Raw genomic sequence first — 12659 nt, 5'->3', positions numbered from 1 at the left:
CTGGTTCTGCCCAGTGCTCTCACAGCCTACCGTGAACATCTCTTACCAAGGGCTGTGAAACGCAGTTTCTGGGCAGGACTGATCTGCCTGAAGTAGAACTTCTGCTGTGGGTGTGCTCCATTGGCCTAGAGCTGCCAGGCCCAAACGGCTGCCTTGTGTCCAAAGGGTGAGAGAGGCCCCAAAGCATCTTGCTTCCAGCTCTGTGGGAAGCTAAAGCAACTGGCTCTCCACAGTGCTCTCACAGCCTACCGGCAACGTGACAGAGAAAGGCCTGTGAGACGCAGTTTCTTGGAAGGCCTGATCTGGCTGAGGTAGAACTTCTGCTCTGGGTGTACTCCATTGGCGTAGGGCTGCCAGGCCCAAAGGGCTGCCTTTATTTCCAAAGTGTGAGAGAGGCCCCAAAGCATCTTGCTTCCTGCTCTCTGGGAAGCTAAAACAACTGGCTCTGCACAGTGCTCTCAAAGCCAACCGGGAACGTCACATACAAAGGCCTGTGAAACGCAGCTTCTTGACAGGCCTTATCTGGCTGGGGTAGAACTTGTGCTCTGGGTGTGCTACTTTGGCCTAGAGCTGCCAGGCACAAAGGCTGCTTTGTTTCCAAAGGGGGAGAGAGGCCCCAAATCATGTTGCTTCCAGCTGTTTTTGAAGCTAAGAAACAACTCGCTCTGCCAGGTACTCTTACAGCCTTCCGGGAACACCTCTTACGAAGGCCTGTGAAAAGCAGTTTCTTGGCAGGCCTGATCTGGCTGAGGTAGAACTTCTGCTCTGGGTGTGCTCCATTGCCCTAGAGCTGAAAGGCCCAAAGGGATGCCTTGTTTGCAAAGGGGCAGAGAGGCCCCAAAGCATCTTGCTTCCAGCTCATTGGGAAGCTAAGAAACAACTGTCTCTGCCCAGTGCTCTGACAGAGTACCGGGAGCATCTCTTACCAAAGCCTTTGAAACGCAGTTTCTTGGCAGGCCTTATCTGGCTGAGGTAGAACTTCTGCTCTGGGTGTGCTCCATTGGCCTAGAGCTGAAAGGTCCAAAGGTCGGCCTTGTTGGCAAAGGGGCAGGGAGCCCCCAAAGCATCTTGCTTCCCGGTCTTTGGGAAGCTAAGAAACAACTGGCTCTGCCCAGTGCTCTTACAGCCTGAGAGAAAATCTCTTACCAAGGCCTGTGAAATGCACTTTGTTGGTGGCCTGATCTAGCTGAAGTAGAACTTCTGCTCTGGGTGTGCTCCATTGGCCTAGAGCTGCCTGGCCCAAAGGGCCGCCTTGTTTGCAAAGGGGCAGAGAGGCCCCAAAGCATCTTGCTTCCAGCTCTTCGGGAAGCTAAGAAACATCTGGCGTTGCCCAGTGCTCTTACAGCCTACCGGGAACATCTCTTACCAAGGCCTGTGAAACGCAGTTTGTTGGTGGCCTGAACTGGCCGAAGTAGAACTTCTGCTCTGGGTGTGCTCCACTGGCCTGGAGCTACCTGCCCCAAAGGGCTGCCTTGATTCCAAAGTGAGAGAGTGGCACCAAAGCATCTTGCTTCCAGCTCTTCGGGAAGCTAAGAAACATCTGGCGTTGCCCAGTGCTCTTACAGCCTACCGGGAACATCTCTTACCAAGGCCTGTGAAACGCAGTTTGTTGGTGGCCTGAACTGGCCGAAGTAGAACTTCTGCTCTGGGTGTGCTCCACTGGCCTAGAGCTACCTGCCCCAAAGTGCTGCCTTGATTCCAAAGTGAGAGAGTGGCACCAAAGCTTCTTGCTTCCAGCTCTTCGGGAAGCTAAGAAACATCTGGCGTTGCCCAGTGCTCTTACAGCCTACCGGGAACATCTCTTACCAAGGCCTGTGAAACGCCGTTTCCTGGCAGGCCTGATTTGGCTGAAGTAGAACTTCTGCTCTGGGTGTGCTCCATTGCCCTAGAGCTGCCAGGCCCAAGGTGCTGCCTTGTTTCCAAAGGGGCAGAGAGGCCCCAAAGCATCTTGCTTCCAGCTCTCTGGGAAGCTAAGAACCAACTCGCTCTGCCCCGTGCTCTTACAGCCTACCGGGAACATGTCTTTGAAAGGCCTGTGAAACGCAGTTTCTTGGCAGGCCTCATCTGGCTGAAGTAGAACTCCGGCTCTGGGTGTGCTCCATTGCCCTAGGGCTGCCAGGACCCAGTGCTGCCCTGTTTCCAAGGGGCAGAGAGGCCCAAAGCATCTTGCTTCCCGGTCTTTGCAAAGCTAAGAAACAACTGGCTCTGCCCAGTGCTCTTACACCTACCGGGAACATCTCTTACCAAGGCCTGTCAAACGCTGTTTCTTTGAAGGCCTGATCAGGCTGAAGTAGAACTCCTGCTCTGCGTGTGCTCCAGTGAACTAGAGCTTCCCGACCCAAAAGGCTGCCTTGTTCCCAAACGGGCAGAGGGGTCCCAAGCGTCTTGCTTCCAGCTTTTCAGGAAGGTAAGAAACAACTGGCTCTGCCCAGTGCTCTTACAGCCTACCGGGAACATCTCTTACCAAGGCCTGTGAAACGCAGTTTCCTGGCAGGCCTGATCTGGCTGAAGTAGAACTTCTGCTCTGGGTGTGCTCCATTGCCCTAGAGCTGCCAGGCCCAAAGGGCTGCCTTGTTTCCAAAGATGGAGAGTGGACCCAAAGCATCTTGCTCCCAGCTCTTCGGGAAGCTAAGAAACAGCTGGCTCTGCCCAGTGCTCTTACAGCCTAAGAGAACATCTCTTTGAAAGGCCTGTGAAACGCAGTTTCTTGGCAGGCCTGACCTGGCTGAAGTTGAACTTCTGTTCTGGTTGTGCTACATAGGCCTAGAGCTACCAGGACCTAAGGGCTGCCTTGTTTCCAAAGGGTGAGAGAGGCCCCAAAGCATCTTGCCTCCAGCACTTTGGGAAGCTAAAAAACAACTGGTTCTGCCCAGTGCTCTTACAGCCTACCGGGAACATCTCTTACCAAGGCCTGTGAAACGCCGTTTCCTGGCAGGCCTGATTTGGCTGAAGTAGAACTTCTGCTCTGGGTGTGCTCCATTGCCCTAGAGCTGCCAGGCCCAAGGTGCTGCCTTGTTTCCAAAGGGGCAGAGAGGCCCCAAAGCATCTTGCTTCCGGCTCTCTGGGAAGCTAAGAACCAACTCGCTCTGCCCCGTGCTCTTACAGCCTACCGGGAACATGTCTTTGAAAGGCCTGTGAAACGCAGTTTCTTGGCAGGCCTCATCTGGCTGAAGTACAACTCCGGCTCTGGGTGTGCTCCATTGCCCTAGAGCTGCCAGGCCCCAAGTGCTGCCCTGTTTCCAAGGGGCAGAGAGGCCCAAAGCATCTTGCTTCCCGGTCTTTGCGAAGCTAAGAAACAACTGGCTCTGCCCAGTGCTCTTACACCTACCGGGAACATCTCTTACCAAGGCCTGTCAAACGCTGTTTCTTTGCAGGCCTGATCAGGCTGAAGTAGAACTCCTGCTCTGCGTGTGCTCCATTGGCCTAGAGCTTCCCGACCCAAAAGGCTGCCTTGTTCCCAAACGGGCAGAGGGGTCCCAAGCATCTTGCTTCCAGCTCTTCAGGAAGGTAAGAAACAACTGGCTCTGCCCAGGGCTCTTACAGCCTACCGGGAACATCTCTTACCAAGGCCTGTGAAACGCAGTTTCCTGGCAGGCCTGATCTGGCTGAAGTAGAACTTCTGATCTGGGTGTGCTCCATTGCCCTAGAGCTGCCAGGCCCAAAGGGCTGCCTTGTTTCCAAAGATGGAGAGTGGACCCAAAGCATCTTGCTCCCGGCTCTTCGGGAAGCTAAGAAACAGCTGGCTCTGCCCAGTGCTCTTACAGCCTAAGAGAACATCTCTTTGAAAGGCCTGTGAAACGCAGTTTCTTGGCAGGCCTGACCTGGCTGAAGTAGAACTTCTGTTCTGGTTGTGCTACATAGGCCTAGAGCTACCAGGACCTAAGGGCTGCCTTGTTTCCAAAGGGTGAGAGAGGCCCCAAAGCATCTTGCCTCCAGCACTTTGGGAAGCTAAAAAACAACTTGTTCTGCCCAGTGCTCTCACAGCCTACCGTGAACATCTCTTACCAGGGGCTGTGAAACGCAGTTTCTGGGCAGGACTGATCTGCCTGAAGTAGAACTTCTGCTGTGGGTGTGCTCCATTGGCCTAGAGCTGCCAGGCCCAAACGGCTGCCTTGTGTCCAAAGGGAGAGAGAGGCCCCAAAGCATCTTGCTTCCAGCTCTGTGGGAAGCTAAAGCAACTGGCTCTCCACAGTGCTCTCACAGCCTACCGGGAACATCTCTTACCAAGGCCTGTGAAACGCAGTTTCTTGGCAGGCCTGATCTGGCTGAAGTAGAACTCCTGCTCTGGGCGTGCTACTTTGGCCTAGAGCTGCCAGGCCCAAAGGGCCGCCTTCTTTCCAAAGGGGCTGAGAGTCCCCAAAGTATCTTGCTTCCAAATCTTTGGGAAGCTAAGAAACAACTGGCTCTGCACAGTGCTCTCACAGCCTACCGGCAACGTGACAGAGAAAGGCCTGTGAGACGCAGTTTCTTGGAAGGCCTGATCTGGCTGAGGTAGAACTTCTGCTCTGGGTGTACTCCATTGGCCTAGGGCTGCCAGGCCCAAAGGGCTGCCTTTATTTCCAAAGTGTGAGAGAGGCCCCAAAGCATCTTGCTTCCTGCTCTCTGGGAAGCTAAAACAACTGGCTCTGCACAGTGCTCTCAAAGCCAACCGGGAACGTCACATACAAAGGCCTGTGAAACGCAGCTTCTTGACAGGCCTTATCTGGCTGAGGTAGAACTTGTGCTCTGGGTGTGCTACTTTGGCCTAGAGCTGCCAGGCACAAAGGCTGCTTTGTTTCCAAAGGGGGAGAGAGGCCCCAAATCATGTTGCTTCCAGCTGTTTTTGAAGCTAAGAAACAACTCGCTCTGCCAGGTACTCTTACAGCCTTCCGGGAACACCTCTTACGAAGGCCTGTGAAAAGCAGTTTCTTGGCAGGCCTGATCTGGCTGAGGTAGAACTTCTGCTCTGGGTGTGCTCCATTGCCCTAGAGCTGAAAGGCCCAAAGGGCTGCCTTGTTTCCAAAGGGGGAGAGAGGCCCCAAAGCATCTTGCTTCCACCTCTTGGGAAGCTAAGAAACAACTGGCTGTGCCCAGTGCTCTTATAGCCTAAGGGAACATCTCTTATCAAGGCCTGTGAAACGCACTTTCTAGGCAGGCCTGATCTGGAAGAAGTAGAACTTCTGCTCTGGTTGTGCTCCATTGCCCTAGAGCTGCCAGACCCAACGTGCTGCCTTGTTTCCAAAGGGGCAGAGAGGCCCCAAAGCGTCTTGCTTCCAGCTGTTTGGGAAACAAGGAAACAACTGGCTCTGCACCGTGCTCTCACAGCCTACCGGGAACGTCACATACAAAGGCCTCTGAAACGCAGTTCCTTGGCACGCCTGATCTGGCTGAAGTAGGACTTATGCTCTGGCTGTGCTCCATTGGCCTAGAGCTGAAAGGCCCAAAGGGATGCCTTGTTTGCAAAGGGGCAGAGAGGCCCCAAAGCATCTTGCTTCCGGCTCTCTGGGAAGCTAAGAACCAACTCGCTCTGCCCCGTGCTCTTACAGCCTACCGGGAACATGTCTTTGAAAGGCCTGTGAAACGCAGTTTCTTGGCAGGCCTCATCTGGCTGAAGTAGAACTCCGGCTCTGGGTGTGCTCCATTGCCCTAGAGCTGCCAGGCCCCAAGTGCTGCCCTGTTTCCAAGGGGCAGAGAGGCCCAAAGCATCTTGCTTCCCGGTCTTTGCGAAGCTAAGAAACAACTGGCTCTGCCCAGTGCTCTTACAGCCTACCGGGAACATCTCTTACCAAGGCCTGTCAAACGCTGTTTCTTTGCAGGCCTGATCAGGCAGAATTAGAACTCCTGCTCTGCGTGTGCTCCATTGGCCTAGAGCTTCCCGACCCAAAAGGCTGCCTTGTTCCCAAACGGGCAGAGGGGTCCCAAGCATCTTGCTTCCAGCTTTTCAGGAAGGTAAGAATCAACTGGCTCTGCCCAGTGCTCTTACAGCCTACCGGGAACATCTCATACCAAGGCCTTTGAAACGAGTTTCCTGGCAGGCCTGATCTGGCTGAAGTAGAACTTCTGCTCTGGGTGTGCTCCATTGCCCTAGAGCTGCCAGGCCCAAAGGGCTGCCTTGTTTCCAAAGATGGAGAGTGGACCCAAAGCATCTTGCTTCCGGCTCTTCGGGAAGCTAAGAAACAGCTGGCTCTGCCCAGTGCTCTTACAGCCTAAGAGAACATCTCTTTGAAAGGCCTGTGAAACGCAGTTTCTTGGCAGGCCTGACCTGGCTGAAGTAGAACTTCTGTTCTGGTTGTGCTACATAGGCCTAGAGCTACCAGGACCTAAGGGCTGCCTTGTTTCCAAAGGGTGAGAGAGGCCCCAAAGCATCTTGCCTCCAGCACTTTGGGAAGCTAAAAAACAACTGGTTCTGCCCAGTGCTCTCACAGCCTACCGTGAACATCTCTTACCAAGGGCTGTGAAACGCAGTTTCTGGGCAGGACTGATCTGCCTGAAGTAGAACTTCTGCTGTGGGTGTGCTCCATTGGCCTAGAGCTGCCAGGCCCAAACGGCTGCCTTGTGTCCAAAGGGAGAGAGAGGCCCCAAAGCATCTTGCTTCCAGCTCTGTGGGAAGCTAAAGCAACTGGCTCTCCACAGTGCTCTCACAGCCTACCGGGAACATCTCTTACCAAGGCCTGTGAAACGCAGTTTCTTGGCAGGCCTGATCTGGCTGAAGTAGAACTCCTGCTCTGGGCGTGCTACTTTGGCCTAGAGCTGCCAGGCCCAAAGGGCCGCCTTCTTTCCAAAGGGGCTGAGAGTCCCCAAAGTATCTTGCTTCCAAATCTTTGGGAAGCTAAGAAACAACTGGCTCTGCACAGTGCTCTCACAGCCTACCGGCAACGTGACAGAGAAAGGCCTGTGAGACGCAGTTTCTTGGAAGGCCTGATCTGGCTGAGGTAGAACTTCTGCTCTGGGTGTACTCCATTGGCCTAGGGCTGCCAGGCCCAAAGGGCTGCCTTTATTTCCAAAGTGTGAGAGAGGCCCCAAAGCATCTTGCTTCCTGCTCTCTGGGAAGCTAAAACAACTGGCTCTGCACAGTGCTCTCAAAGCCAACCGGGAACGTCACATACAAAGGCCTGTGAAACGCAGCTTCTTGACAGGCCTTATCTGGCTGAGGTAGAACTTGTGCTCTGGGTGTGCTACTTTGGCCTAGAGCTGCCAGGCACAAAGGCTGCTTTGTTTCCAAAGGGGGAGAGAGGCCCCAAATCATGTTGCTTCCAGCTGTTTTTGAAGCTAAGAAACAACTCGCTCTGCCAGGTACTCTTACAGCCTTCCGGGAACACCTCTTACGAAGGCCTGTGAAAAGCAGTTTCTTGGCAGGCCTGATCTGGCTGAGGTAGAACTTCTGCTCTGGGTGTGCTCCATTGGCCTAGAGCTGAAAGGCCCAAAGGGATGCCTTGTTTGCAAAGGGGCAGAGAGGCCCCAAAGCATCTTGCTTCCAGCTCATTGGGAAGCTAAGAAACAACTGTCTCTGCCCAGTGCTCTGACAGAGTACCGGGAACATCTCTTACCAAAGCCTTTGAAACGCAGTTTCTTGGCAGGCCTTATCTGGCTGAGGTAGAACTTCTGCTCTGGGTGTGCTCCATTGGCCTAGAGCTGAAAGGCCCAAAGGTCGGCCTTGTTGGCAAAGGGGCAGGGAGCCCCCAAAGCATCTTGCTTCCAGCTCTTCGGGAAGCTAAGAAACAACTGGCTCTGCCCAGTGCTCTTACAGCCTGAGAGAAAATCTCTTACCAAGGCCTGTGAAACGCACTTTGTAGGTGGCCTGATCTAGCTGAAGTAGAACTTCTGCTCTGGGTGTGCTCCATTGGCCTAGAGCTGCCTGGCCCAAAGGGCCGCCTTGTTGGCAAAGGGGCAGAGAGGCCCCAAAGCATCTTGCTTCCAGCTCTTTGGGAAGCTAAGAAACATCTGGCGTTGCCCAGTGCTCTTACAGCCTACCGGGAACATCTCTTACCAAGGCCTGTGAAACGCACTTTGTTGGTGGCCTGAACTGGCCGAAGTAGAACTTCTGCTCTGGGTGTGCTCCACTGGCCTGGAGCTACCTGCCCCAAAGGGCTGCCTTGATTCCAAAGTGAGAGAGTGGCACCAAAGCATCTTGCTTCCAGCTCTTCGGGAAGCTAAGAAACATCTGGCGTTGCCCAGTGCTCTTACAGCCTACCGGGAACATCTCTTACCAAGGCCTGTGAAACGCCGTTTCCTGGCAGGCCTGATTTGGCTGAAGTAGAACTCCTCTCTGGGTGTGCTCCATTGCCCTAGAGCTGCCAGGCCCAAGGTGCTGCCTTGTTTCCAAAGGGGCAGAGAGGCCCCAAAGCATCTTGCTTCCAGCTCTCTGGGAAGCTAAGAACCAACTCGCTCTGCCCCGTGCTCTTACAGCCTACCGGGAACATGTCTTTGAAAGGCCTGTGAAACGCAGTTTCTTGGCAGGCCTCATCTGGCTGAAGTAGAACTCCGGCTCTGGGTGTGCTCCATTGCCCTAGAGCTGCCAGGCCCCAAGTGCTGCCCTGTTTCCAAGGGGCAGAGAGGCCCAAAGCATCTTGCTTCCCGGTCTTTGCGAAGCTAAGAAACAACTGGCTCTGCCCAGTGCTCTTACACCTACCGGGAACATCTCTTACCAAGGCCTGTCAAACGCTGTTTCTTTGCAGGCCTGATCAGGCTGAAGTAGAACTCCTGCTCTGCGTGTGCTCCATTGGCCTAGAGCTTCCCGACCCAAAAGGCTGCCTTGTTCCCAAACGGGCAGAGGGGTCCCAAGCGTCTTGCTTCCAGCTTTTCAGGAAGGTAAGAAACAACTGGCTCTGCCCAGTGCTCTTACAGCCTACCGGGAACATCTCTTACCAAGGCCTGTGAAACGCAGTTTCTTGGCAGGCCTGATCTGGCTGAAGTAGAACTCCTGCTCTGGGCGTGCTACTTTGGCCTAGAGCTGCCAGGCCCAAAGGGCCGCCTTGTTTCCAAAGGGGCTGAGAGTCCCCAAAGTATCTTGCTTCCAAATCTTTGGGAAGCTAAGAAACAACTGGCTCTGCACAGTGCTCTCACAGCCTACCGGCAACGTGACAGAGAAAGGCCTGTGAGACGCAGTTTCTTGGAAGGCCTGATCTGGCTGAGGTAGAACTTCTGCTCTGGGTGTACTCCATTGGCCTAGGGCTGCCAGGCCCAAAGGGCTGCCTTTATTTCCAAAGTGTGAGAGAGGCCCCAAAGCATCTTGCTTCCTGCTCTCTGGGAAGCTAAAACAACTGGCTCTGCACAGTGCTCTCAAAGCCAACCGGGAACGTCACATACAAAGGCCTGTGAAACGCAGCTTCTTGACAGGCCTTATCTGGCTGAGGTAGAACTTGTGCTCTGGGTGTGCTACTTTGGCCTAGAGCTGCCAGGCACAAAGGCTGCTTTGTTTCCAAAGGGGGAGAGAGGCCCCAAATCATGTTGCTTCCAGCTGTTTTTGAAGCTAAGAAACAACTCGCTCTGCCAGGTACTCTTACAGCCTTCCGGGAACACCTCTTACGAAGGCCTGTGAAAAGCAGTTTCTTGGCAGGCCTGATCTGGCTGAGGTAGAACTTCTGCTCTGGGTGTGCTCCATTGGCCTAGAGCTGAAAGGCCCAAAGGGATGCCTTGTTTGCAAAGGGGCAGAGAGGCCCCAAAGCATCTTGCTTCCAGCTCATTGGGAAGCTAAGAAACAACTGTCTCTGCCCAGTGCTCTGACAGAGTACCGGGAACATCTCTTACCAAAGCCTTTGAAACGCAGTTTCTTGGCAGGCCTTATCTGGCTGAGGTAGAACTTCTGCTCTGGGTGTGCTCCATTGGCCTAGAGCTGAAAGGCCCAAAGGTCGGCCTTGTTGGCAAAGGGGCAGGGAGCCCCCAAAGCATCTTGCTTCCAGCTCTTCGGGAAGCTAAGAAACAACTGGCTCTGCCCAGTGCTCTTACAGCCTGAGAGAAAATCTCTTACCAAGGCCTGTGAAACGCACTTTGTAGGTGGCCTGATCTAGCTGAAGTAGAACTTCTGCTCTGGGTGTGCTCCATTGGCCTAGAGCTGCCTGGCCCAAAGGGCCGCCTTGTTGGCAAAGGGGCAGAGAGGCCCCAAAGCATCTTGCTTCCAGCTCTTTGGGAAGCTAAGAAACATCTGGCGTTGCCCAGTGCTCTTACAGCCTACCGGGAACATCTCTTACCAAGGCCTGTGAAACGCCGTTTCCTGGCAGGCCTGATTTGGCTGAAGTAGAACTCCTCTCTGGGTGTGCTCCATTGCCCTAGAGCTGCCAGGCCCAAGGTGCTGCCTTGTTTCCAAAGGGGCAGAGAGGCCCCAAAGCATCTTGCTTCCAGCTCTCTGGGAAGCTAAGAACCAACTCGCTCTGCCCCGTGCTCTTACAGCCTACCGGGAACATGTCTTTGAAAGGCCTGTGAAACGCAGTTTCTTGGCAGGCCTCATCTGGCTGAAGTAGAACTCCGGCTCTGGGTGTGCTCCATTGCCCTAGAGCTGCCAGGCCCCAAGTGCTGCCCTGTTTCCAAGGGGCAGAGAGGCCCAAAGCATCTTGCTTCCCGGTCTTTGCGAAGCTAAGAAACAACTGGCTCTGCCCAGTGCTCTTACACCTACCGGGAACATCTCTTACCAAGGCCTGTCAAACGCTGTTTCTTTGCAGGCCTGATCAGGCTGAAGTAGAACTCCTGCTCTGCGTGTGCTCCATTGGCCTAGAGCTTCCCGACCCAAAAGGCTGCCTTGTTCCCAAACGGGCAGAGGGGTCCCAAGCGTCTTGCTTCCAGCTTTTCAGGAAGGTAAGAAACAACTGGCTCTGCCCAGTGCTCTTACAGCCTACCGGGAACATCTCTTACCAAGGCCTGTGAAACGCAGTTTCTTGGCAGGCCTGATCTGGCTGAAGTAGAACTCCTGCTCTGGGCGTGCTACTTTGGCCTAGAGCTGCCAGGCCCAAAGGGCCGCCTTGTTTCCAAAGGGGCTGAGAGTCCCCAAAGTATCTTGCTTCCAAATCTTTGGGAAGCTAAGAAACAACTGGCTCTGCACAGTGCTCTCACAGCCTACCGGCAACGTGACAGAGAAAGGCCTGTGAGACGCAGTTTCTTGGAAGGCCTGATCTGGCTGAGGTAGAACTTCTGCTCTGGGTGTACTCCATTGGCCTAGGGCTGCCAGGCCCAAAGGGCTGCCTTTATTTCCAAAGTGTGAGAGAGGCCCCAAAGCATCTTGCTTCCTGCTCTCTGGGAAGCTAAAACAACTGGCTCTGCACAGTGCTCTCAAAGCCAACCGGGAACGTCACATACAAAGGCCTGTGAAACGCAGCTTCTTGACAGGCCTTATCTGGCTGAGGTAGAACTTGTGCTCTGGGTGTGCTACTTTGGCCTAGAGCTGCCAGGCACAAAGGCTGCTTTGTTTCCAAAGGGGGAGAGAGGCCCCAAATCATGTTGCTTCCAGCTGTTTTTGAAGCTAAGAAACAACTCGCTCTGCCAGGTACTCTTACAGCCTTCCGGGAACACCTCTTACGAAGGCCTGTGAAAAGCAGTTTCTTGGCAGGCCTGATCTGGCTGAGGTAGAACTTCTGCTCTGGGTGTGCTCCATTGCCCTAGAGCTGAAAGGCCCAAAGGGATGCCTTGTTTGCAAAGGGGCAGAGAGGCCCCAAAGCATCTTGCTTCCAGCTCATTGGGAAGCTAAGAAACAACTGTCTCTGCCCAGTGCTCTGACAGAGTACCGGCAACATCTCTTACCAAAGCCTTTGAAACGCAGTTTCTTGGCAGGCCTTATCTGGCTGAGGTAGAACTTCTGCTCTGGGTGTGCTCCATTGGCCTAGAGCTGAAAGGCCCAAAGGTCGGCCTTGTTGGCAAAGGGGCAGGGAGCCCCCAAAGCATCTTGCTTCCAGCTCTTCGGGAAGCTAAGAAACATCTGGCGTTGCCCAGTGCTCTTACAGCCTACCGGGAACATCTCTTACCAAGGCCTGTGAAACGCCGTTTCCTGGCAGGCCTGATTTGGCTGAAGTAGAACTCCTCTCTGGGTGTGCTCCATTGCCCTAGAGCTGCCAGGCCCAAGGTGCTGCCTTGTTTCCAAAGGGGCAGAGAGGCCCCAAAGCATCTTGCTTCCAGCTCTCTGGGAAGCTAAGAACCAACTCGCTCTGCCCCGTGCTCTTACAGCCTACCGGGAACATGTCTTTGAAAGGCCTGTGAAACGCAGTTTCTTGGCAGGCCTCATCTGGCTGAAGTAGAACTCCGGCTCTGGGTGTGCTCCATTGCCCTAGAGCTGCCAGGCCCCAAGTGCTGCCCTGTTTCCAAGGGGCAGAGAGGCCCAAAGCATCTTGCTTCCCGGTCTTTGCGAAGCTAAGAAACAACTGGCTCTGCCCAGTGCTCTTACACCTACCGGGAACATCTCTTACCAAGGCCTGTCAAACGCTGTTTCTTTGCAGGCCTGATCAGGCTGAAGTAGAACTCCTGCTCTGCGTGTGCTCCATTGGCCTAGAGCTTCCCGACCCAAAAGGCTGCCTTGTTCCCAAACGGGCAGAGGGGTCCCAAGCGTCTTGCTTCCAGCTTTTCAGGAAGGTAAGAAACAACTGGCTCTGCCCAGTGCTCTTACAGCCTACCGGGAACATCTCTTACCAAGGCCTGTGAAACGCAGTTTCTTGGCAGGCCTGATCTGGCTGAAGTAGAACTCCTGCTCTGGGCGTGCTACT

Source organism: Equus asinus, unplaced genomic scaffold, assembly GCF_041296235.1.
Source record: "Equus asinus isolate D_3611 breed Donkey unplaced genomic scaffold, EquAss-T2T_v2 contig_196, whole genome shotgun sequence".
NCBI classification, from domain to species: Eukaryota; Metazoa; Chordata; class Mammalia; order Perissodactyla; family Equidae; genus Equus; species Equus asinus.
This window is presented reverse-complemented; position numbering follows the sequence as displayed.